Genomic DNA, 23,700 nt, shown 5'->3' on the forward strand with positions numbered 1-23,700 from the left:
CAACCAGGAGAGAGTTAGGTTAAATCTTTCTTTCCATTGTGATAGTTCACTATGTGCAATGTACTATTTATTTGAGGAAGCATTTCAAAGAAGATGCTCCACCTGCAGCATGAAATAGTCCAGTCCAGGATTCTACCACCTCAGGCTGTGTAAAATATAGAATGTTTCTAAGATCCAAAGTCCTGCTAAGAGATAGACTCTACCACAGTTCCTACACTCACCAAACCAACCTTCCCCAACCTGATGCTCTCCAGATGTTTTCAACTACAACTCTTAGAATTCCTGACCATTGGCCATGTTGGCTGGGACAGATAGGAGTTGAAGTCAAATACATCTGGAGGGTACCAGGCTGAGGGAGGCTGTACCTGATGGAGCTCCAATTCATGAGTGGGGGAGCAGCATATCCTAACCCCTGCACCATAGGAGGGGAGTGGCAGATTGTCCCGACAGATGGCCTCTAGCATTATCAATCAAATAGCATCTCTTTCCTTCTTCAACTGAAAAATATGGAAGAAACAGAGGGAAAATATGAGAGGGCTACAAATGGAAGACCTTTAAGGAGCCCCTGTAAAATTCTGTGAATGAGGTGGGGCGATTGCACAATAAAAGCCTCAACTGAATGGACTCTGTGGGTGAGAAGATGCTGCAACAGGGAGTGAAACATCTTGTGCCACTTGACCCTGGAGCAGGAAGTCTTTCTTATGGTCGCCATGGAACCTTCAAAAAGCAAACCTTGAAAAGAGTAATGGCAACATCTAAAGCTTGGAGAGGAGACATTTTCTGTCATTGTTCCTCCATATTTTAAACAGTTTTAAAAATAAAAAATAGAGAAAAACTAATAATTCTGGTAAATTAATTAAAACAGTTTCTTAGATCACAAGCCTGTGGGCAGAGACTCTGTTTTATCACTGGAAATGGTGCTTAATAAATTACTGGCAAAGTGGCCATTGTCATGATGGGTGGGGTATATGCAGAGAGAGAGATTGTTTAATAGCAAAAACTTCTGGGACTGACAACTCCCTGTGGGATTCCCATAGGTGATGTCTCTCAGGAGCAAATAGTAGGTTTTGTCTTCACCACACTATTACCACCATATGCAGCACTCCTTGCATGTACGTACACCCACACACTAGGCAAACATTCACTTTCATGCCGTGGGAGCTAAATACGCTTCCTTCCCACTGCATATAGGGCCAATTTAGATGTGTTAAATGGTGCAGGGTACGTTTTGACTGACCGCACTTAAAACAGAGCCATCTGAAAGCTTTAAACACAGCTTTTACTTAACATTAACAGACATCTTGTTACAACTAGCCCGCTTCCAGCCCAGCCCGAATGGCTTGGGGTGCGGGGTGGCTTTTGCGGGTGGGGAGGAGGGCAAAGAAAGACGCTGCACATGCAAAGGCACGTGGGCAGCATGAGGTGTGGGCGGGGCAGAGCCCATAAAGGCCTGTCCTGCCGAACCCCGGGCTCTTTCGCTTCTTGGCTCCCACCCTCCCTCCCTTTAACTAGTATGGGATTAGCCAGTTGCCCCTGAATAGGAATTTTACCTGCCATGAATCGTAGCGTACAGGATGTTTGCCTACTCCATACTGGAATTACGATTAGGGGAGGGTGAGTAAATAAGTGGATTAGATTGGATTGACAGGGGTGTGCGGGAATTTGCACGCTATTATAATAGGGACGGTGAGCCCTCTGGCACCTTTTGGTGATTGGCATATCCGGAGGTCCTGCTCCTCGGGGGCTGTGCAGCTCTCGTGTCAGGATATGGTTTGCCTTTGGGGATCCTCCTGTCTCATCTACATGGAGCTCTGCAGCACTGAGTGGGGATGACGCAGGCCGGTCCCCCCTACACTGAAGCGTAACTTGAATAAGGGGGCGGGTTTACCCGACCCCTGTGTTCAAGGGAGTGGCTTGCCCTTATTGGCAGGCTAGGTGCCTGAAGAAAGGCATAATAGATTCCCGCACTTTCATATGCAGATCCAGGGAGAGGTAAAGTTCCCTTATGTAAACAAAGAGGCCCTAGTTATCCCAAACTCTGATGTCCGTGTCTTTATTCCATGCTTCCTTCTCCACTGGCAAAAAGTAGGCAAAAGTAAAACCAAAACCAGCACAGAGCAAGCTACACAGAGGGAGTGGGGGAGAGAGAGAGAGAAACACATATCCAGACTCCCTGTTCCTACATGCATGATCTATTTTGTGGCTTTTCCACCAGTCATCCTCTCTTAATAGAGTGGGTTATAACTAACCCTTGGTGCTTGTTCCAACATTAAAGGTGTGATTGTTTAATAGCCAGAGGGAAATCTGGATTAGGACTATGGCACATGGTTAGGGATGTAAATGCTTATCCTGCTGCAGTCCCAATGAACCTGCCCCCTCCAAAGCTGCAATTAGCCCCATGAGGGGTGCTTCTATTGGTGCCAATAGAAATTTCCCTCTTGAGACGATAGGAACTGAAGTGATTTTCATTAGATCCATGATAGGAGGAGGAAGGATTAACCACCACCACCCTTCCCCTGTACTGCTTGTAAACTCGATTGCAGACACTTATTTATTTATTTATTTTATTACATTTATATACCACCCCATAGCTGAAGCTCTCTGGGCGGTTTACAACAGTTAAAAATGGTAAACATGAAAAAGTATACAAAAATTAAAAAACCATCAGAAACATAAAAACAACAGTATAAAAACAACAATATCCATTTAAAAACAACAATTCTAGGGTCCATTAAAAACAAACTTAATGTTGTTAAATGCTGTTAAAATGCTAAAATGCCTGGGAGAAGAGACAAGTCTTGACCTGGTGCCAAAAAGATAACAATGTTGGCGCCAGGCGAGCCTCATCGGGGAGATCATTCCACAGTCGGGGGGGGGGGAATCTTCATTCCTGATGACAAAGTCAAACGATCCCCCCACCCATCCTGCCAAGGTTCCAGTCTTCCTGTAGTAAGCAATCACCAAAGGACCAACTGGTTGCATACTATCAAATTCCTAAACCAAGGCATGTAGGAACAAGATAGCAGCCCTAAGCCAGCAGTACTGGAGCAGAACATTGTGATAGCAATGATCTGCTTTGGGTGTGCTCCGCAGCTGATCAGTGCTATCATGAAGCGACCACCTTTAAAGTGGAGGCGAAAAACATGCAATTTCCCCAGCCTTCCCTAGCACCAATCAGGGCCTTTAAAGCCCCCGATTGACATGTGGGATGTGTGCACTTTCTGGAGGCCCCAGAAAGTACACTTTGCCAAGGCCTGGCTCCTCTGAACAGGGCTGGACGAGCAGGTCTCGGTGAACTCATGGGGTGAGCACCCCATGAGTTCTTTATTCCCTACCTATGCATGACCCAGCAGTTACCGTGGGGGAGAAGAAGTGTGCAATGCACGCATTTGTGTGTGCAGTTCAATACCCACTTAGGGCATGAATGGGGAAAGCTAGGGCCTGGGGTCCCAATCTGACATCCCCCTAGGATTCCTCAGATGGCCGCACACCCTTTCCCCACCTTCTTTCCCCTAACTAGCTACCGGCAGTAAAAGCCTTTAAAGAACAATATGCTATTTGGTGTGTGTATTTTTGCCTTTGGGCTAATTCCTTTTGCCTTTGGACCACCACTGGAATGAAATTGAAATTGGCTGGAAAAGGTTCTGCACGCCCGATTTAGGGATATCAGCATGTAAATCTGCGTCCTCCTATGTATGCCCCACTAGGTAGACTGGGGCGCACATATTATTTCTGCAGGTGAATGGCTATTAGTAACAAAAACATTGCAGCAGGATTGTGCATATTTATTGTTTCTGAGCAAGGATTGCCTAAGAAACACAGTTACCTAAGGAACAATGTACCCCAGCAACAATTTTTAGGATTTCAACCTGACAGTTTGGTGTAGATTTTGTTCTCTGTGGTTTTTCTGATGGGTGTTAGAAATGGAATTCTAACTCAACCTTAACAAGATCCTTTTCTCCCCAATGTTTGTCCTATGAATAACAAGTGCAAGGCAATTCAGAACTTCTTTATTGCCACACCATGGTCTGTGAAGGGAAAAAAAAGGAAGAATCTGACTCTGTCATACTTATAAATTTTAAAGAAGGAATTATCTGCTCATTTAAAACAAATTCTTCTATATATTCTCCAAGGGGACAGACTTATAAATAATGGAAATGTGAAAGAAATACCTCACCACATTATGGTACAAACAAAATAGACTGCTACATATGAGTCAATTGACTTCTATCTCTATAGTGATGCGTCAATCTTAATAATCTTTTATGAAAGGATTAAGCAATAAATGCAGAGAATGATTAGGCAGAAACACAGGAATCTGATTAATTTGTAATTTAAAAACACACACACACAAGGAAGTCCAGTGATGCACATTGGTTTGGGAATACTTACAAGTGTTGTATTGAAATTTTTGCATTGATTTGGAACAAGCTAATAGTAAAAGCTTGCAGATTTGCTGATGGCCTTATAAAATGAATTATGTCAAAATATATTTTGCATTTAATGTTCTCCCTGTCATTTAACTGGGGGGGGGGGGGGGTTAGAATGAACTTTTAAAATTGGTATGGACTCCAGCACTCGATGGTATAACTGTTTTGGAAGACATTCAGTCAACTGAATATTTATTTTTTAAAAATAAAATGAGGGTACGTGTGCAGGATAAGTGCAGGGGGATGGAGACATACAGCCTTCAAAGACCAACTGAATAAATAAAACAAAGGTTCATACCACAGTAAGTTATTGCTACAGGAGAGAGAGGCCATGGCTAGACCGGGCCTATATCCCGGGATCATCCTGGAATCATCCCTGTACATCCAAATGACACACAGGGGATACCGGGAGCAGGAAGGGACGACCCCACCATTTGCCTGGGATAATCCTGAGGTCTAGCTACAGGCAGAGATAGTGTTGTCAGGAAAAATAGCATAAAGAAGAAATAATTATACATGTACCCTGTTTACATAGCTTACAAAGGGTTGTGATAATTACAACCAATGCATGTCTAACTTTCTCGGGTTGTGCCTATCAAAATGAATACTGATGAAGTATGATGGCTCAATTACAAATTAGAGAATTCCAGTTTGAATGCTGCCTCTGCCAAAAACTCAATAGAGCCCTTTTCAAACAATCCTTGCATGTACACTGAATATTTACATGGGAAACGGGGAGGCACGGAACGCCAGCAGGAAGCCATCCTACATGTCATATGTTTTAATACCACCATGTCCAGCCATGCCATTGTATGTAGCCGAATTCTCTTCCTGTGAGATTTTCAACTTCTTAAATAAGCCACAAGAAGCACTGGAGGCAGGTGTCATTCCTCACTGTTCATGTCACAGGTCGTATCCACGGGCATGTGTACAGTCTGGCTTGTCTGCTGCTTTCACCCTAAGGATCAATTTGTACAATCGTAGATTTTTCAAGCAATAATCGCAGCAGCCAGGTGAGCTTGGTTTTGTAAAAGAGACACAAACACAGCCCTTTGGATTGACGAAGCATAATACCATTTGATTCACAAGGAGGCCAATTCATATATTAATTGTCGCATGATGAGATTGTTGTGTGCAGGTGTTTTCTGCCACCCATGGGTGTCTTATACACATGTTTTAAAAGATTCACCTCTGATAGCTAAAATATGATGGAAGTCTCAAATACCAGTTTCAAATTGGTGATGATAACATGAGATAAACATGTTGGTGAGAAAGAAAAGCTGTTAGCAGTATCACGTGTTACCTACTGCATTCATATAATTGTTTGAAGTCATTCTCAGAAAACTGACTTTACAGGATTTGTGCCAATGTAAGACTACAGCATTGCTCCTATTATTAAGGTGACACCATTTGGCTTTGGCATGGCCTTCGTATAATTCATATATTCTCTGTTATAATAAAAAACAATCCACTGATAACCATTTAGAACATTTTCCTCGATTTGTTTATCGAAACAGGGAAGAGTTGGTATTGGGTGTCCCTCCTCCCTCGACCACATCATGGGATACTCTTCTTATAAAGAAACTGTTCCTTCATGTTCCTTCTCCCATAGACACAGATACACAGGTGAGGAGGGGGGGAGGAGAAAGAATGTGCAGTTACTTTGACTTGTCCAGTGACCCTCATTTTACTTAATGGAGAAAAATATTTTCTACCTTAGAAAATACTGACATTTAAAAAACCAAACCAAAAACAAAACAAAACAAAACAGGGGACTGGGATTTATATTTTGGCTACTGGTATCTTTATGTACTGGGTTCTTGATGTGATTAGAAAAAAAGTGGATTGACATGCATACTAATGATAAGAACATAAGAAGAGCCAGGCTGGATCAGACCAAAAGCATATCTAGTCCAGAATTGTGGACCTATGGGAAGCCCACAAGCAGGGCATGAGTGTAACAGCACACTCCTGTTCATGTTCTCCAACAACTGGTGTTGAAAGACAAACTGCCTCCAGTATGGGAGATAATGCATAACCATCATGACAAGCAGCTATTGATAGCCTTACCTCCAGGAATTATCTAATCCCCTTTTAAAGTCATTCACACTGTTAGGCCTCAGTATGTCCCATGGCAGCAGATTCCATAGAATTACTTTCTTTTGCTGTCCAGAATCTCCCATCCTCCCCATCAATATCCCATTATTCAGTTTCATTGGATGACCCTGCATTCTACTATGATGAGAAAAAAAGTCTCCCTATCCACACTCTTTACACCATGCATAATTTTATAGACCTCTCTCATGTCCCCCTCCTTATTCTCTCTTTTTCTAAACTAATAAAAAAAAACCCAAAGGAGTAACGTCTTCTGCAACTTTTCCAGCTCTGCAATATTCTTTTGGAGGTGCAGTGACCAGAGCTGTATACAATATTCCAAGTGTGGTTGCACCATAGATTTGTATAAAGGCATTATAATATTGGCAGCTTTTTAATTATTATTTCTTTTTTGAAAGTCTCCAAGAAATTTGCCTATTTCATAATCACTTCACATTGAGCTGACAACCACAAAATCTCCTTCCTGGTCATTCCCAGCGAGCTCAGACCCCATCAGCAAACATGTGAAGTTAGGATTTTTTTTGCCCCAAAGTGCATCTCTTTACAGTTGGTATTGGAACTTTACAGTTGATTGTAGAACTCATTTATGAGATTTAGCAAAAGGCAATAGTTTGGGGTTGAATGCTCCTGCTACACCACATGTAGGGTTCAGAATTGCACTGGTGGATCAGACCAAGAATTTTCCAGTCTGCGTTTTGTAGTGGCCTGCCAGATGTACTTGGAATGTTTTTAAAGTCTGTGGACTATTAATAAACTTCATTCTGATATCGATACTTAGAAACTTCTCAAGGCAGGGCATGATGGCAACGCCTTTGCATTTCATTAGTAGGTATATTTTGCCTCTGAATGTGGGGCTTCCATGTAGTGAAGATGCTGTATATAAGGTACTGGTTTTATGTGGTTTAACATCCAGCTCTGGTTGTTAAACTTCTGCTGTTTTAATATTGATATTAGGATAATTGTTTTAAATTTTTTATTGTTGTTAGCCATAACTCTGCCTACTTTTTGCTCTGGCCCTGGCCACTTTAGGCCCTGTCCACTCCCATTGCTGGAATGGAGACCCCAACAGATTTCAACCAAGCTAAAGTGTACCTCAACAATTAGTCTTGGTCCAGAAATAAACAAACCAAAATAGACATATAAATGAACAGGCAGCCTCATACAGAAAAAGAGGTTCCTTCAAAGACATTAGTACCAGACAAGTTTTAAAGGTGAAAACCAACAGTTTGAATTCCTCATAGAATACCATTGACTTGGTTTGCTAATGGCAGATATGCATTTAGGGGCAACTCATATTTTGGTGAGTCAGCATAATAAGATTTTTTAAAGATTCTTCAATATTATCTATCTATCTATCTATCTATCTATCTATCTATCTATCGCAATGTATTTTCAAACTATTATTCTGGCTACTCATAATAATAAGGTGCTACTGAGGCATACTTAATAACATGTGGCACCCTTGTATGCATTCTGCATTGTACCTAGGTTTCAGAAAAACATGCATATCATTCTACTAGTATTAAAGGAAAATGACTTGCTCCATAAGTGTTTTAGAACAAAATTTGGCATAACCTAAAATGGTCTTGCTTGCCTGTTGCATTCCACATGATGCGTCTGGTTTGTAATGCGGCACCTGATTTGTCTAGATCTTTTTCTAAACTAATTTATTAATGCCTGTGAAATGGTGTGCAATTTCATGCGTATGAATGATGCTTTACACAGTCTCAATATGAGATTATTCATGCTGACTTTTCAGGATCAAAGAGAAATGCATCCTCTCGCCCATATCTCTTTCCCTCATACACTTGTACTTCACTTAGCCTTGTAGGTCTTCCTCCTAATCTATCCACTATATTGGAATTGCTCTAGAAGCAACTTTCGTTTGATAGCCAAAAGGGAAATCGGCAGATTGTGAGCTGAGAACCGAATAAATGCAGCGAAGCAACAATTTCAGGCTGGCTGGAAGCTCCATTGCATCCCACAGTCCAGCTGAATTTATTCTCTGCCATCTATTAGTGTCAGTGAAAGCCCAGGTGAAAACACCCAGGAAGGAAAAGTACAGCTATAAAACATTCAGATAAGCCCATGATTCTTTGTTCCCTTACAGTATACTTTACATGAACAAATGGGGGGGGGGCAGGTTTTAGTATATTAAAATAATAACGGCAAGTAATTGTCTTTTAGAAAGCACATAAATAATACTGTACAGCAATTGAAGTACTCAGTAAAATTTCATCATAAAAATCAACAGATATTTGGACATGCCTTTGAAATTCTTGGTCCTGGTTCAGGCATTGTTTGCCACTGTGTCAGTGTGTGTGTGTGTGTGTGTGTGTGTTGGGGACTGGGTAGGACTTGGCAATACCATTAATGAAGATGCACAGAGTGATGTGTGGTCCAGCTTTATTGGCTGATTTTCAGTTGTTGATGCCTGAGGATGGGCCAAGGTGGTTGCTAACCTGGGCAACCACTTGTATGCTTGATCTTTCCCCTTCATAGTTTATTAAATCTAGCAACATCCAAGAAGTTGTAAATGTGACTTTGAGAAATGGAGCAGTCCCATCCTTTTTAAAATAAGTGTTTTTACAAACATAGACTGGACCTGGAGGACATCAACAATTAGGCTAGTGGTTAACATCCCCTTCCTGTGCCTGATATTCCAGAGAGTGGGGGCTGTGTCAGTTCAGAGCATTCCTGGATGAAACTGATTTTCTAGATCTATTTCAATCAAAGGTCAGGCCTAGTTTTAGGACAGAAATGTTCTTGGTTGCCTTGTGGGATGACTTATGCAAAGAGAAAGATGGGGCAGCAATCCTATTGATGCTCTTGGACCTGGATCAGTGCCTAGAGTCAGTGATGGGCTGGATGAGTGTCAATAAACTAAATGGGAGCTTGGATGGAGACAGGCTGGCAGCAGTTACCCATCCCCTGGTAATTTCCCATGGGTCTGCTTTCGAAAACAGTCTGGAAACTTCAGGTGGTCCAAAATACTGCTGCAAGGCTATACATTGGGGACAGGCAATTTGATCATATTATGCCAGTTCTGGGTTTCACTATCAAGCGAGCACTTGACGAGGAGATACTGGTATGTCTACACCAACCATTTATCCCAGGATCATCCCTGTGCATGCAAATGACACACAGGGGATCCCGGAAGCAAGCAGGGACGATCCCTCCATTTTCCTGGGATAATCCTTAGGTGTAGAAAGGGCCACTGCCAATCCCAGCTCCCTGTCAATTGTATTTTTTAATATATACACGTTTGCAAACACATTTTTGTCACATTCACACTGAAGAGTTTTAGCTGTATATCTAAAACAAATCTAATTGTTTGGATCCAGACTTACTCATGCTTAGAGAAGACCCATTGAAATAGATGGGACATTGTAAATATGACTAACAATGGATCCACCTCAATGTATTCAGCAGCGCCTTTGCTCATTTCCTTTCTTCTTTTCTCATGTTCACACCTCAGTCTATTATTTACATTTCCTCCCACAACCCTCCTCCCTGATTTGCACCATTTTACAAAATAAGCATGTATGTTCCTATTAGAGCTGATGTGTATGATTATTTTACTTGTATTTTTCCCCCAGGCTAAATGAAAGCTGAGAAACAAGGTTCCGACATTAAAAGGAAAGGGATATAATTGTAAAAGCATGTTCTTTATTTAAAATAGGCTAACTGCACTTGCCCCTTTCCCTCCTCCCACTGAATAGTGCACAAATATCCCCCTGTTAATGGTGCATGCATCTTTTATGAACTGGGCCCTTCCCATTGTGAGCTCTGGTTTCTTTTCTACTGAATGCATTAGCACACATATAATCACATTAAGGTCACAAAGACCCTATCAATTCTCTGTGAATTCATACAATATTTCATTTGCTGTTAGCACTGCTGAATATAGTGGTGATAAAGGTTGCCTATTAGAAGATGGACAGTTGAATGCATTATTATTTTATGTTGGGCAGCTGATCCCTAACTAAACAGGCCAGAAGACTCTCTAAATTAAACTTCTTTTCTTTCCATTCTTGTAAGCTTACTAAATGCCAAAGGCAGGGTATATTAAGAGAACATCTATTATTTGGAGCAACTACTACTGTTTGCCTTTTTTTAAAAAAAAAATCACTACCTACCAACTCTTTATGATGTTCTTCACTTAATTTATATATGATTTATTTACTCTGTTCAGAAGGCGGAAGCAACTTTATCTGCTAGCCCAGTAGTAATCCACACTGCATGTTTTTGCTGTATTTGCTAATTCCAAATGTTGACCAGACTCCCACTCCCAAAAGAAAACTGATATTTTTTTCTTTTCTTTTTCTTAAATACACTTTGTAGATGTAAATTATTGATTAGTGGTTTGTTTTTTAACTGAGGCTGCAAACCTACACAAACTTACCTGGGGAAAGTCCTATTGATCTCAATAAGGTTTTACTTCCAGGTTAACATGTAAAGGCTTGCACCCTTACTCATCCAGAAAACAATGCAATCATTCTTTCAGAACCATGACAGCCAGACATTAGAAAAAAAGAATGGAAAATGAAAATTCTTTCTAAGTCTCTCTTAATTCCCACAGCGGGAGATGCAACCAGATCTCAGGGTTAGAAGACAGAGTATACATGTTTTAAGAAATAAATAAAATATTCATGAATACTCATTAGAACTCAAACCTGCACTTGAAATGGCAGACTGGGATGCTTACTCATGAGTCATTTTTTCTGCTATTTCATAGAAGACCCAACTTCAGATCTTGGATGTGAAGCCCCAAAGCTGCTCATAAGTGATATTTGTTCTTACTTAGCAGCCAATGAGCAGATTTTAAAAATAAATAAATTGGCATTAGGATTATGAACTTTTTCTAAAACCTGTGGTTTGCTTTCTCTAAATCAAACCAGCCAAATCATAGTAGCATTGAACAACTATCCATCAGATATTTTACCAATATGTGAATAGAGTGACCATATGGAAAGGAGGACAGGGCTCCTGTATCTTTAACAGTTGTGTAGAAAAGGGAATTTCAGCAGGTGTCATTTGTAGGCATGCAGCACCTGATGAAACCCCCTCTTCAGCACAACAGTTAAAGCTGCAGGATCCCTGCCCTCTTTTGTATCTGGCCACTCTAGCATAGTGTGCAGCTTAACTGTTGTGATGAAGAGGGAATTTCACCAGGTGCGGCATGCATACAAATGACACCTGCTGAAATTCCATTTTCTATACAACTGTTAAAGATACAGGAGCCCTGTCCTCCTCTTCATATGGTCACCCTATATGTGAATGAATATAACTTCAAGAAACACAAATGAATTTATTAGCTTTGGCTATTTGGCGGTATAAAAATGTAATAAATAAATAAATAAATAAATACTATGTATATTCCTGACTGCACTAAATTTTAGCACTATTCTTCTTTCCCTCACTTGCTTGCTACTTTAAATACCACAATGATTGAGGAAACAAAGGAATAGTTTGTCCTCATCCAGGTAAACCAAATGGTAGGAACAAAGGGGAACTGGCATGGTTACACTCTATTTCAGAGTATGCCTAAATCAGGCAAGTGCCTTCATTGTCTTCGAAAAAATTAGGATTTTTAAAAGATTTTTTTTTTAACTGAGATGTACTTTTACTGAATTGTGTTAAGCTGTAAGAGCAGCCAGGACATAGTGGTTTATGAAACTATAGCACTTGGTACTTCGTCCACTATTCTGGTCTTGCTTCCCGCAGCTTTTTTTGACAATTTCCCACTCCACTCTATGGTTTTTACGCAGCCCTACGGGGTAGCTGAATCAAGAGCCTCATTACAGGTTGTTCAGCTGCTCAGACTTTGCTGAGGCTCTTGAAAGAGTAGCCCCACAGAGATGCATACAGCAGGAGCCAAGCAGTGAGCTAAGGGGAAGACAGCACTTGCAAGTCTGTAGACATAAGGCCATGCTTGAAGATCAGATCAAATTACAAGCTCAATTCCGTGCTGCAAATGGGCATGCATATAGCATGCGTCACGAAATGTCCCTGTTTGCAAAATAAATAAATAAATAAAAATAAATCTAAAACAACCATCCTACTTCCCTGCACCAACAACCCCAAGTCTTTTGTGGCACGATACCTACAGCAAGTTCTCATGATGTGTCTCAGCAGGATGAGCCATTATTTCAAATGAGAGTGTGGGCTTGTATTTATAGTAACTCATGGTATGTATGTGGCTGAAGATTGTGTGTGTTTTGACTGAAATTAGCCTGTGATTCTGTTGCCGAACAAAATGCATCCAAGGAAATGGCTGTGGTAGAGTTTGACAAGAAATTCCCATACCTTTCCATTTTAGCTATATTTATTAAGACAGAATGCTGTTTCTAGGGAAAGGGTTCATATGCCTGGTTTGAGATGTTTAAAACACTTCAAAAGAAGCTATTTCCCCCCACCCTATTCTAAACCCAACAAGAAAAACAGTATAGAATAATGAAAAGAATTGTTAAATTGTTTTTAAATCCTCCAAGGAAGAAAAAGAAAAAAGGAAAGCTATTTAAATCAGGGAACTGAAGCTTCAAGGAACTGAAGCTCTGTAGCATAGGTTTGAGAACAAAAAAAGACAATATATATGGCCTAATCTGCAAGAAGATCTAGATGGCACAGGAATTTTTACAAATCAATCCATAAACATGTTTACTTATAATGGAAGTGAATCTCACTGAGTTCTATGAGTTTGTACAGGATTGCAGCTAATTCAATCTGATTGGTTTAGTACCATTCATATTGTACAAAACATGGTGACATACTAAAAAACCATTTGGTCTCCTGACATCGGTTTTATGGCAAAAACCTTTCTACAGCAACATGCTTTGCAGATAACACATATACAAAAGAACACAGGCCACCGATTTATTCCAAATGGATCGGCAACTTCCTAGTCTGTTTCATACCTGCCAACATTTCACAGATGAAAATAGGAACACTTGAGTACTTGTAATAATACCACTCTTCTCAGAGCAAGGATTGTTGCTTGAGCTTACCTTTTTCACTTGCCTGCCTACAGTAAGCTGAATTAATTTACTTTGCTACAGTTAGCCTGTCTACTCCTGCACACTCTTTTAAAGTGAGCAAAGTTAGTAAACTGACCACCATAGTTTTAACATTTACTATCGAAGGAAGGGGAAATTTAACTAGCATTTTGTGTCCATGTATACACCAACGTGAAGATTCATCCATCCCATTCTCAGGGCCAATCTACATGAGATACTGCACAACTTTTTAAAACATCTATATGAAGCTGTTGGGAGTAGTCATTAGATTTGGTGCAAGTTGTTATCAGTATGCTCTATTTCTTTGAAATGTCTGAGTCAAGAGGAGCTACACATGTTCTAAACCAGTTCTTAGATTTATTTATTTATTTATTTATTACATTTCTATACCGCCCAATAGCCGGAGCTCTTTGGGCGGTTCACAAAAATTAAAACCATTCATAATATAAAACAACAGTATAAAACCATAATATAAAATACAATAAAAAAGCTCAACCAGATAAAAACAGCAGCAATGCAAAATTACAAATTTAAAACACCATGTTAAAATGTATTTATAGATTGTTAAAATGTTGGGAGAATAAAAAGGTCTTCACCTGGCGTCTAAAAGCATATAATGTAGGTGCCAAGCGAACCTCCTTAGGGAGCTCATTCCACAGCTGGGGTGCCACAGCAGAGAAGGCCCTCCTCCTGGAAGCCACCTCCCTCACTTCCTTTGGCAGTCATGCGCTGGATGAGGGCAAATACATTAAAACTAAATCCTTATAAGTCAGACGGGTGGGTAGTTCCCAGGACCAGGAATGGGGTTGTACACCTGTTCTGGATGGGGTTGCACTTCCTCTGAAGGAAAAGTCCATAGTTTGGAGGTATACTGAGATCCATCTCTGTCACTGAGTGACCTCAGTGGCTTGGAGTGACCATGACCAACTTTGGTAAGTGCAACAACTACACCTGTTCCTGGATAGGGATAGGCTAGGCACTGTGGTTCATGCAGTGATAACTTCACAACTAGAATACTGTAATGCATGTTATGTGAGGGTGCCCTTGCATAGCTAGGATGCTCCCTGGGGCTCTCAGCCATGTTCACATGACACCTGTATTAAAGAAATGGAAACCTTGCAGACCACCTTCCACTATATATATCCAGCTGCCCTTTAAGATCTTCAGAAGAAGCCTTTCTGCAACCAACAGAATGTCATAATGTAACATCTCAGACGTTGGGCTTTCTCAGTAGTGGTGCCTACCTTCTGGAACACCCTGTACCTGTGCTATTCTGGAGGCAGAAAAATATGGTATGTTTTAAATGCCTCCTAAAAATGAATTTGTTCATCCAGGCTTTTTCTGGCTTGTCATTAATTGTAATTAATTCTGATGCTGCTCCATTTTGGTGGGTTTTGCACTGCTTTTTATTGTTATTGTAGTCATAATTGTTTTAAATAATGTATATTAAATGGTGGTTTTTAATATTGTTCTATGTACCATGCTTAGATACATTCTGTTAGTGGTATATAAGTATAAATAAATAAATAATATTCAACAAGCACCCTGCATCTCATATATAAATTCATTTTTACACACTGATATATTTTTATTTTTATTCCTGAAGAGTATCTGTGAACATCAGAACAACTCCCTAAATAGCAACAATGGACAAACACCAGCTTGAGAAATGCAAGTCTATATTATTTATGAAGCCGCAATTCTCCTGTAAATAACCCAGTTGTTAAAATGATATGTATCTATGTAATTGAGTCTTCTGTATACAAATAAATAAGGCTTTATTGCAATGTCAGAAGTTAACAGACCAGTCAATAAAATCAATAACTCACTTTTTCTTGCTTATATATCTACCTTTTCTCCACCTTTCTTATGTCCTCTGTTTGTTCTCATTACATATCAACACTCAAAGGATATATAGCGCTTATGTTATTGTTTATTAAATGGCAGCAAGCAAAAGAAGGCTTAGGAATCACAACCTCAGCAATTTAATAGACAGGCTATTTGTTGTGTGATTGCATGTAAACCTATTGGATATATACAAGGAAGAGAAAAAAATGTCTCTCTTGATATATCAGAGTGCATGATATTTTTTAATATGAATGACTAGATGAAGGTCTAAGTAAATTAGGTCCATGTTGATACACTTAGCTAAAAGTGCTTCAGGCCTGTATTGCATTATCCCATAACTGCTGTCAAAACAACATTGCCGGATTATAGCCCAGCACCTTTATTGCAAGGTTGTGTCAGGATTTCCTATTATAAACCACATTTCCCAGAAATTTATCATTTAAAAGTTTAAAATAAATACTTAAAAGCAAGGATAGGTAAATTCTCTAAAAGTGGTATGCATAGAAGTACTCTCACACTGGAATTGTCAAGGTAATAAAGGTAAGGCCTATAAAGTACACAGAATTCCAGAAGCTGTTCTGGTATTTGCATATTTTTTCACAATAACTGTTACATGTATTGTTATCTATCTATTTATTTAAACTATTTGTAGGCTGCTTTTTAGGGCAATCCCCTTCCAAGGCACCTTCTGATATATAATTGTACAATAATATATTTGTTGTTTATTCGTTCAGTCGTTTCTGACTCTTCGTGAGAGAATTTTAAAAATAAAATTTTAAAATAATAAAACACCATCGTACATAATAATAAGAGTCATAATTAGGAAGAGCCAGGAATAACACTAAAGAAGGCAACGTATAGCACAGTAAAAATGGTATGTTTTTTAATCCACCTAATAATGGATGTTCTCAATAAAATTAAATAAAAAGTTATAGCTTAAGCCACATCATTTATACAACAGTCCAATAAAATCCTTATTTTAGAAAAGGCAATAGTAAACAAAATGGGTCCTTAGGGCCCTTTTAAAGGCCTAAAATGATGAGACCTAGGCCATAGCTAGACTTAAGGTTTATCCCTGGATCATCCAGGGGTCAAACCTGTTCATCTAGGTGACACACGGGAGATCCAGTGCTCAGGCAGGGGCGAACCCTGGATGATCCCAGGATAAACCTTAGGTCTAGCTGTGGCCCTAATGTACCTCCACTGGAACTGAGTTCTACCTCCCATGTACTTGGACCCTGTAAAACTTAGAGATCATCTCATTTTCCATTGACTCATTGTTACATCTGCAGCCACTGGGAGGCGTAAGGCACTTTGGTGGGCGCCAAGGAATCTTTCTGGGAGCACACAGGGGCCCACAGGTACCACAATACCTACCCCTGGTCTAGTTGAATTTTCTGTCTCAGGTTACAAACTTACACCTTTGGTCTGAGTTAACTGTAAGTGGCCACATCTAAACTGGCTAAGGTGAGGGGGGATTTAAATGTTGTGGCATGAAGCTGTTTTTATAAAACTCTCTATGTGTGTTACAACCACCCCTCAGTTTTCTGAAAAAAGCCAGAATAAACAGTGAACATAACTATGGGCCTTCCTAGACGAGGCCTTAGCGTGCCTTGAGACCCGGTTTCCCTGCTGTGCGTCCAGATGACGCACAGGGGAATCCAAGCCCAGGCCGCACTGAGGCCTCCTCCAACGCGCCATAAGCAAAGTCACTTATGGCGCGCTTTTTTCGCAGCCCCGGCCTCAGGCCGGAGCTGTGAAACGTCTGGGAAGGTCCGTGGCTTTTTGCGGCTACTCGCTTACTCGCGAGTAGCCGCGAAAAGCCGCAGACCTGGCACAGCGCTCATACACAGTGCCCATCGGCCCGGAGAGGGGGGAAGAGAGGGGCAGGGGCAGAATGGCAAGGGGGGAGGGCGGGGGAGAGAGCGCCGCGCGCCGCCGCCCGAGCAAGCAGGCGAGCGGCGCTTGTCCGGGCAATGCCGCCCCATGCCAGGCCTTGCCTGGGCAAGCGCCGCTCGCCTGCTTGCTCGGGCGGCGGCGCGCGGCGCTCTCTCACCCGCCCTTGCCATCCCCCCTTGCCATCCTTCCCCCCCTGTTTTTTTTAAAAAACCCTTACCTTTAAACTAAAAGGGGCACGCGGCCCCTTTAAACTAAAAAAAAAATGCTGGACGCTGCAGGGCTTGCGTCGTCCCTGCGTGTCCGGCGTGTGGAACCCTGGGCGAGGCGCGCTAACGTTAGCGCACCTTGGCCCCGCCTCCCTGCCGGGATAAGCCGGCAGGTCTAGCAAAGCCCCCAGTTGCATTCATGTACAGTAAATTAACTCACACTGATGCTTTAAGAACAGCCTAGGCACCAGATCACCCCACTTCTCCCCTTGGAGCACAATTCTCTTATTTGGCCCTAGGCAACTCACAATATGCAACATATAAAACAAGTAAAATAAATACGTCAAAATATAAAACAAACCAAATGTCTGTACAGAATATCAGTGGACCTTTGGACAATCCTGGAGAAAGACAGCTTGGCTGTAGTTACTGATGTCTCGTTCAGATTACTGAAATGCATTCTACTTGGGATTGCCCCTGAAGTCAGTTCAGTAACTTCACTTTATACAAAATATGACAGGCAGGGTACTAACCGGGGCCAGACATGTAGAATATCTTTTATTAGCAAAAAAACAATTGCATTGGTTCCTGATCTGATTCTGGGCCACAGTCATGATGCTGGGTTTCAATTAAACAGCCTGAAATGGCTTGGGACTTGGAGGTCCCGGCTCCTCGTGAGTAACCACGAGGAGCTGGGACAAACCGTAATCCCAGCCCACAAGTTCAGGGGTCTCGGGATCAGCCCAAGACAATGGAAAAAGCGGCCCTAAGGTGTAGGGTGAGATCCCGAGCCAAGGGAGGGATCATTCTTCCCTGATCCCAGGATCCCCTGTGCATCATATGGATGCACAGGGACAATCTCAGGGATCGCCCCTGGATAAAGCCCCATCTAGCTATGGCCTTTGTTAGGGTTTTGTGTGCATATCATGAAACATGCAATGACTATGATATGTAATAAGATTCTACTATGGCTTTTTTCGTTTGTTTTACTAGCGCAGAAGCAGAAAACTGAGGATATTTTTGTAGGTGTTGAAAAGCAGACACACTTTCTTTTCTTACCCCAAATTGACAAATTCTATCTTTGAGTGAAAAGAAACTTTTCATATTTCCCCAAACACATTGGTCTTAATCCAAAATTAATTGCAACCAAGTCCCATTGACAGCAATGGAATGAAACATGCAGCCCAAACCGTGCTTACTTGTGTGTAAGTGCCACTATGTTCGGTGGGACTCACATGTAAGTATGCACAGGATTGTAGCCTTAGCCATGACTTACCTATAGCAGTTACTGTGCAGTCCTATACTTGTCTACCACTAAAGTCCCTTTGATTTCAATGAAATTGGTTTCCAGGTATGCAGGTATAGGATTACTCTTTTTGTTACAAATAACTTTTTGTTGGATTCTGTCCATTCTATCCTTTTTGCATTCAGATACATCCTTCTGTCTTCTGCAATACACCTCTATTGCCATGGGTACACCAATTTATTTTGAAAATCTTTTGCTTTATCTTGTGTGTATGGCATGTGGAATTCCAGTCATGAGACAGGATCATTCAGCAGTCACTCAAATGATTTACCAGGGGAATCTATTTTAAATATGCATTGTTTTGCAACAAAGGAATAAAGCTATGAAAAGTTTCCATCTGAAAATTAACTGTAGGGTTAAATTAATTTATGTAATCACTGGTCATTAATATTTAATATATTCTTACAAAAGGATATACTGCTGCAATTCCCCATGCATCCAACATTTAATAATGTGGAAATACTTCATCGTCTTGCCATCCCTAGGACTAGATTTGCAATAACAAGTAATGTTAAATGTATTTTTTTTATAAAAAAATCAATAATAAATAAATACATAAGCACTTCCCAGCAGATTGCTCCTGATGTTATTTACAAAATTAAAAAACAACAATGGAGCGACAGGGGATTTTATAACCATTTCATTACTACCTCTTTAATTGTATATGGTGGAACTGCATAATCTGTTTATTGAAAATGAAATCTTTGGAACTGATTCTCCCTATAGACATTTGCCATAAGCATCTAGTGCAATAGCACAGCATGTAACGTAATATTAACATTATATGCATCAAGCTTTAAACATCCCTGTGGTTTCCCTGCTGGAGCTGAACATTTTCTAACACTCTCGTGTTCTGCCACTGCATTAAGTCTCATATCTAATTTACAGACTGTAAAATACAATATTCACAGATTACAATAAATAAAGAAAGATACATTCTGAAAACACAAACACAATTGGTGCTTGGACAAGCAAGACAATATTGAATAAAATGGAAATAAAGTATACTTCCAGGAAATCTGAATGAGTATGAAGCTCTACTGGAAAGAGATCACATGTCTTCTGCTGGGCTTTGCAAGATGATAGTGACAAACAGAACTTAGACGCTGACCAAAATATATGGCTAGGAATGATCTAGTCATAAGTATATCCATTTGGTAAAATCCAGTTGTTTGTTCTATTGATAGAGTGCTCACTAGGTGTAATCCACCTTCCTATGAGGCATTCAGAAGTTTTGAGATGGACTATTAAAATGGCTTGGATTTCACCCACTGCCTCTGGTGGGAACACTCACCTAAGTAAAAGTATTGATGTATTTGCTTGTAGAATCTATCTCAAAAGGATTAATCAAAAGTAAGAAAAGATCAGTTGAAGAATCCATACCTAATTCTTATTTACTGTAAACATGAAGTATAAATGAAAAAGATTATTTAAAATGGAATGACCCTGAGTTGTCTTAGGGCATGTCTACACCTCTTGGCGATATGCTGATCGCGAGATCCTCCCCCTACATTCACATGCAGCATGCAACATCCAGGGAGGAACGAGAATGTTGCGCCTTTCTTTCTTTCTTTCTTTCGAAGACAGGTCCTGGAGTGCGCCTGCACTCCACTGCAAAAGAAAGTTTTTTTAAAAAAAGAAGAAGTCCTGACCCCGCTCCCCCCACTCCTGATGGCCCTGGACTCTCCTGAGCCCAGCTCCTTCACTCCGATGTCCCCTGCTACTCGCGGGGAAGAGGGAAGAAGCCGGGACAGGCAGCCCCACCACCCGTGGTCCTTGGGATCATCCTGGGACCGTGAGAAAAAACAAGAAAAAAAGTGTATGGCAATATCCTGGGAAACGGAGGGATAATTCCTCCTTGCTCCCGGGATCCCCTGTGCATCATGTGGATGCACAGCGATGGCTTGAGAGTGGACTGAAGAAAGTACTATTGAACTCTCCCTTACAGTGACATTCTTGCCCTATATTTGGTTTCCCCTCCCTTTGCCCTAAGTTGCCCTCTCCTGCCCTCTCTCACCTGACTCCCTCATTTGTAGATTAGAGACTTAGGCCTTAGCTAGACATAACCTGTTATTGCATGACAGAGGGATGAAGATTTTGCGATGTTTTTATTGCAAGATCCCCCCTCTGTTTACATGTGGTGCGTGACAACCTTAAGGGGAGAGGCATCGCACCCACCATTTTGGTTTTTTAAAAGGGGAAGATGCGCACAAGCGCTCATGCGCAAAAGGTAAGGTTTTTTTTAAAAAAAATTAACTTATTTTCCCCGCTCACCTCACCCCACCCCCGATGGGCACAGTGCTCCTGAGGAGCTCTGCGCCCCGTGCGCTGGTCCTGGCTCCTCGTGAGGAACCATGAGGAGCCAGGACAAACTGTGGCGCCCGGCCACATGTTCCGCGGTCTTGGGCTCAGCCCAAGACCATGGAAAAACCGGGCATAAAGGGTAGGGTGAGATCCTGGGGCAAGGGAGGGATCATTCCTTCTTGATCCTGGGATCCTCTGTGTGTCATGTGAACACACAGGGACGATTCCAGGGATCACCTCGGGATTTCGCCCCGTCTAGCTATGGCCTAAGCTTTCAAATATTTTAGTTTAGGTTTGCATTACTTACAAAGACAAAATAGAGAACTATTTACAATGCAATAAAATATCAATTACAATTTTTAATTACTTTTTTCCAATTATTTTCTATCCATGTCACCATACCACTTTGCATAATCTGAACTAATAGCACAGTAAAGACAATATACAAGTATCTCAAATGTAAGGTAGGGATGGGGAAGAAATTTGTTCAGTTCACATTGAAATGTGAATTGAAATGTGGATTTACCTAATTTTGCACATCCAAAATACGAACTGAAACTCAGTTATCCTTTGAAATTCGCACTGCTCCAAAATTTGTAATGGAGTTCTTCAATAAAAAAAGGGTTAAAATGCTTATATTAGGGGAAATAATATTTTAAAAATGTGTTAAAAATGCTCAAAGTTGGGGACAAACACTTCTCTGTGGCAGCACCCACCCTCTGGAGAACTCACCCTCATGCAGTTCAAGAGGCGGAAAACATAATATCTTTTAAATGCCTCCTGAAGACATACCTTTTCACACAGGCTTTCCCTGGTCTTTAATGTAGCTGGTTTTATATTGCCTTTTAAACTTTTTAATGTTTTAAATTTATACTTATATTTTATGTTTTTTAGTTGTGCTCTGCCCAGAGAGCTTCAGCTGATGGGCAGGATAAAAATGTAATAAATAAATAAGATGAGAAAAATGAGAAACTGAAATTGGCAGATGCATCAATTCATTATTTTAGTCTGAAGATACAATCCAAAGAACATTAGATCTGCCTAAGCACAATGTGAATATGATACTTACCTAAGTGAATGTGATTTTAACCACTTAGCTGAGCACTTCAAAACCATAGGCTTAAATGGGACTTAAATGTACCAGCAGGAACACCCAGAGCCCAGGAGAAGAGACTGAGCATTACGCCCACACATCTTTGTTGACAAGCCAGAGTTCATGAGTGGGGCATAACATTAAACATACCAAGAATGGAGATCCCTTAGCTTGTTCGTCTGCTCCTGCTGGCAGGAGGACCCTAGTGGGAGCAACCAAGCTGTGTGCACTAGCACACTGTCTTGCTCAAGCTAGAATTTTTAATTCTTTTTTTTTAATAGCTTACCATGATATCTGAACACTGCTATCATGTTTTCAAATTCATTGGTACTAGAATGCTTACTGTAAGACATTTTCTAGACACTTTGCATAGCTTTACTGGCTAATGGGATTTAGGGCTAATAATCCTCCATGTGGTGGGATCACACACTGATCTGGTAATATTTCTGAAGAGGAACCACTTGATTCAGACAAATGGCATTTCTTCCAATGCCAACTGTAAGACTGGCCTGGGAAGGAACCACATTGTTCTCCCAACTCAAGATGGTTTCTTTTCATATATTCCTAGAGTGATAAGGGATCTATCCACATGGAAATGGATGCCATTATTAGTCTGGTTCATGTATAAATGGCCCTTATTCATGTATTCTCTTCAGCAGGCCCTCCCTGAGAGCCAGAGAGGCCTGGGTACATGAAAATAAAACAAGGTACCAAAGAAAGAGTGACACATAATTTGAATATTTGTATTTAACAAATGCTTTTCTAGACTTTTTCTGTGCAAATGCATTAATTATTGCAGAAAAATCTTGTCTCTGAGTAGGAGAACATAAGAACAGCCATACTGGAGCAGACCAAAGGTCGATCTAGTCCAGAATTCTGTTCACACAGTGGCTAATTGTGCGAACTAACCTACAAGGAGGACATGAATGAATCAGCACCCTCCCGTCTATGTTCCCCAGCAACTGGTGAAAAACCAACCAAGAAACGGAAATGTATATATACACCCTGACATACAACATATAGCAACAGGAAAAGTTGTATTATTACAACTTAATAGTCACTAGTACAATAAACTATAAATACAGAACACAAATTTTATTCAAACACCCCCATTTTGAATGAAATTTGTTCTCTATATTTACAGTTTATTCCCCAGAAACTGGAGTACATAGGCATACTGCCTCTGATACTGGAGATAGCATATAGCCATTAGTAGGATGACCATATGAAAAGGAGGACAGGGCTACTGTATCTGTAGCCCTGATGGTTGTGTGCTATCTCATGTAAGCCTTTGTGCCCCAACTGCTGGGGAACATGGGTGGGAGGATGCTGTTGTACCATGTCCTGCCTTGTTGGTCCCTGGCCAATGGCTGTTTGGCCAGAGTGTGAACAGAGTGGCCTGATCCAGCATGGCACTTCTTAGGTTCTTATCTTTAACAGTTGCACTGAAAAGGGAATTTCAGCCGGTGTCATTTGTATGCAT

The 23,700-nt window shown here is 40.9% G+C and overlaps 1 protein-coding gene across 2 annotated transcripts in view; it reads right to left on the minus strand.

The window, feature by feature from the left end:
• POU6F2 (POU class 6 homeobox 2) overlaps positions 1-23,700 on the minus strand; it is a 362,238-nt gene that overhangs the window by 193,638 nt on the left and 144,900 nt on the right. The gene's annotated exons all lie outside the window — the stretch shown is intronic.

Source organism: Elgaria multicarinata, chromosome 1, assembly GCF_023053635.1.
Source record: "Elgaria multicarinata webbii isolate HBS135686 ecotype San Diego chromosome 1, rElgMul1.1.pri, whole genome shotgun sequence".
Taxonomy (NCBI): domain Eukaryota; kingdom Metazoa; phylum Chordata; class Lepidosauria; order Squamata; family Anguidae; genus Elgaria; species Elgaria multicarinata.